Source organism: Malaclemys terrapin, chromosome 5 (assembly GCF_027887155.1).
Source record: "Malaclemys terrapin pileata isolate rMalTer1 chromosome 5, rMalTer1.hap1, whole genome shotgun sequence".
Taxonomy (NCBI): Eukaryota; Metazoa; Chordata; order Testudines; family Emydidae; genus Malaclemys; species Malaclemys terrapin.
In genome coordinates, this window is record NC_071509.1 from 81666043 (window position 1) to 81669898 (window position 3856).

Genomic DNA, 3856 nt, shown 5'->3' on the forward strand with positions numbered 1-3856 from the left:
ATACTGTTCATTTAGTATTACTCATTGCATTCACTGACACTCAGTACTACTTTAAAGGTGAAATTGTAAAAGGAGGATCTGCCTATTTCAGCTATTTATTTTTTATCACAACTGCATCTAAAATGATAGTATCATAGAGTAACAACTATATTTTTTGCTCAAACATAAGAATACAAGAATAGTCCAGAAGGAAGACAGGCAGCCCTTAAGAAAGAAGTATGAAATAAAAAAGTTTACCAACCTGAAGATCCTACATGTTCACACATGTTCCTTTCATCATCTTCAATGCAGCTTCCTCCTGAGAAGGAACACATCTCATGATGTGGTTTCATTTGGGCAATCAGGCCTTGTATTTCTTTGTTGCACTGTTTGCATTTTGCACGCATGCCTGTCTTACCCACAGGTAGAGGAACTTCATTAAAATATTCCCAAACTGGGTCTCTTTTATGGCCTGCTGCCATTATAGATTTTCCCTTCTAGTGAGAGATAGAGATAGCCCTCAAATCAGTGAAGGCCACACTCTGAAAGACCTCAAGACTTCTGGAATATGCTCAACCAGTTTCACTTTTGTTTCTACTGCCTGTCCCTTCCTTCTCACATTTATCTCCAGACTTCTTCTCCTTGTCCAGATCTATTCCGTCCCCAACAATCTTCTATTCATTGAATTTAAGGGCATAAGATACAGAGAGGGACAATAGGGTTGAATCTGTTATTTCTCACCTCTATATATTATTTATCTAAAACATGTTTGCTGTTAACAAGCATGTTATCTCTGGAGAGACAAATCCACAGTTTGAGAACTGCAAAACTAAGCATCTCTGATGGTATCTTCTAGACTGAGTACTGAGTCCCATTGGGTAGATAGAAAGATTAACCTAAATAATCTAAACAGAAGCCCATGGAGCCCCATAAGATTGGATCCCTAATCCATGAACTATTGGAACTCATTTACAAAACCTTTCTTAAACATTACATGAATATATTGTCTCATACTACAGAATTAGATTTTATAATCCCTATTCCATGATGAGATCTCTTTGAGTTATAATGTATCTTAATTAAAACTATCTTTAGATAGGTTTTTTCCTCAAAAAAGCATTTTATCAAAAAAATCCAATTTAAATTAAAGAAATGTGATTTGATTTTTTAAAAAAAATCATTGATTTTTATTCACCCTCGTCTGCATTGGAATTAGCCCTGATTTCACATGTCAACTTAAGTACATTGATGTAAACCTTTAATGTAGACAAGCAAAGCAACAGTTTGCACCAGTAGAATTTACCCCTACTTCTACTAAAAGCAGCTTTCCTTCTTTATACTATGGGTTTATGCTCATTCAGCTATATCAAAGACTAAAATTGGGACTAATTCCAAAAAAGTCAGGGCATAAGATACAGAGATCTGCATGTTATCATCATATGATATTAAGTAAAGCAGTGAAAATTCTTCAAAATTACCTGAAAATATTTATTTGAATTAAAGATGGAAGTTGCTTAGACTTTGTTGAGCCCCTTGTTGTTCACTTCCTGTGAATATTCTAGCAAATTAGTTTACTGAGAGGAATGTTTGCAGAAGAATTACATTTTAAGTGAATATAGAAGTACATTGGCAAAACCAAATGTTGAACTGGTATATATGATTGTTTTCACTAGAAACCTCATTCCAATTGTTATTCTAATTCAAGGAAAAGAAACAATCAAAATTTAACAACAGAGTTTTGAGTATCAAGTATTATTGCCTACACACTGTTTATGAGTAATCTACAACCAAAAATTATTCTATGATTTCAAATAACTAAATTTGGCAACTTTGTAAACTGCTCAGACAATTCACAAATATAGATTAAATTACTCACAATGTATTATACGTTCAAATCTAATATTAATCTTTAGAGTTCCATTTCAGCTCCAAACCTTTTCCTTGGCAATCACGCACTAGCACAACAGAGTTGCTTTCAAAACTTCACTCTGTATTAATAAACAAGAAAAAAAAACTAAAGCTGTGGATTCTGTCCAATTCATTATTTAATCACATTTTCTTCCTACAAAATATGTATATGCAGTTTGTTGGGAAGATTAATATATGCAAATATAATACAAATGTCTTTTAACAATATTAAAAATATCAGGTTCTTTGTTATTAAGATGACTGAAGCTCTGGGATGATTAAAGACAGGCTTATTCTAGAGAAAGAAGAAATAACAAACATTTAATCTGGAGGGAGAAAAAGTGAGTATAATAGATTTAATAAAAAGAGAATGACCAGTATCCATGTGTTTGTGAAGTTTTAAATTAAATGGTTTAAAGTGAAGTGCAAAGTTTTCTTCAAATATAGATGACTTAAGTATTGCTGCAGTGTTCCGAGGATTTGCCTGCTTGCTTACGCTCACAACAGACTGCCCTAGAAGAATTAATGCTCCTTTGCAAATTGACCACTTATTCAGGCATGAATTGTTTTTAGCAAAGGTTGCACTGCCACCGTTTTAGAGAAAATGGAAGCTGAATACTTAGGGGTTTGAGTCCCAAATAATTCAATGACATGTACCCAGGGCCAACCAGAGGATTCAGGGGGCCTGGGGCAAAGCAATTTTGGGGATCCCCTTCCATAAAAAAAAGTTGCAATACTATAGAATACTATATTCTCATGAAAAAAGAAGAACAGGAGTACTTGTGGCACCTTAGAGACTAACAAATTTATTAGAGCATAAGCTTTCGTGGACTACAGCCCACTTCTTCGGATGCATATAGAATGGAACATATAATGAGGAGATATTCTCATGGGGGCCCTGCAGGGCCTGGGGCAAATTGCCCCACTTGCCTTCCCACCCCCAGGCAACCCTGCATGTACCCATGCTTTCTGTCAGCCCTAAGAAAGGGAGGAGTTAGGTTCTGCCTTACAGTCAATCCTGACAAATCCCATTGACTCCCCCCACTTGTATAAAGCATCAATTAGGGTGAAGTTTGGTACAAGCAAGGCCTGTGCCCATTAGACCATACAACTTAAGAACCAAATGTTCAAAAACAGAGGTCCAAGTTTCATGGGCAAAAATGTATTTGCAACTACATGTTGGCTGTTGCGTGAACAATTATGGAATTCACATATGTGAATAGCTAGGTGTTTAAATGGCACTTGCATGCATAAACACCCACTTTGCCTCTACACTGGTTATAATTTCCAGTGCAAACAGAGATACAACTGTTTGTGCATTTTTCCATAGAAGCGTTGGGTCTCCGGCTGGAAATTTGGGTTTTGAGATATAAGCAGTTTGCTGTAATTAACAGAGTTGCAGTGCAGTTGCAATTTAGTTTAATGAAGTTGCACGGGCAGTGGGAGCACACAGGCCTTGCAGAACGTGTGAGGTGTCAGGATTCACTTGGAGAAGAGGAAAGGCATTCGGTAAGCGTTAATGGTTAAGACTTAACAGGGATGCAAAATGGAGCGTGTGAAAGGCGCAGCCAGTCATTCTGCTCAGCTACATTCTAGGCCAGCATCTGAACAACTCAGCCCAGGGCCGGACATGTCTGGATCGCCTCCGTTCTCTGCAGCCCTGAAGACACTGACTATTAAACAAACCCGGCGAATCTGCTGCAGAGGCGGGGCCCTGGGGCTGCCCCACTCCTCGCACCAGCCCTCGCCCGCCCGGCTCTAGTTCGGTTCTAAGCAGCAGGGGGGGAAGCTCCTGGACTCTAGGAAACGGCGCCAGACACATGGCCGTAGCCCCTTCCGGACTGGCAAGGGAGGGGGCGGGGCTTTGTCCCCTAGTAGCAGGGGCTCGGTCTATGCGGTCACTTCCGGTGTTGGTGAGTTGCTAGGTAACGTGTATGGCCGCGCGGGTCAGCTGGGGCTCAGTCTCCGC

At 39.0% G+C, this 3856-nt stretch overlaps 1 long non-coding RNA gene across 1 annotated transcript; it reads right to left on the reverse strand.

Annotated features, from left to right (window-relative positions):
- Positions 1 to 244: 244 nt before the first annotated feature.
- Positions 245 to 3733, reverse strand: LOC128837658 (uncharacterized). The gene is made up of 3 exons (XR_008445010.1): positions 3562 to 3733; positions 1856 to 1967; positions 245 to 298 (listed from the first exon to the last, which is right to left on the reverse strand). It is a non-coding gene; the product is annotated as an uncharacterized LOC128837658 (long non-coding RNA).
- Positions 3734 to 3856: the final 123 nt, after the last annotated feature.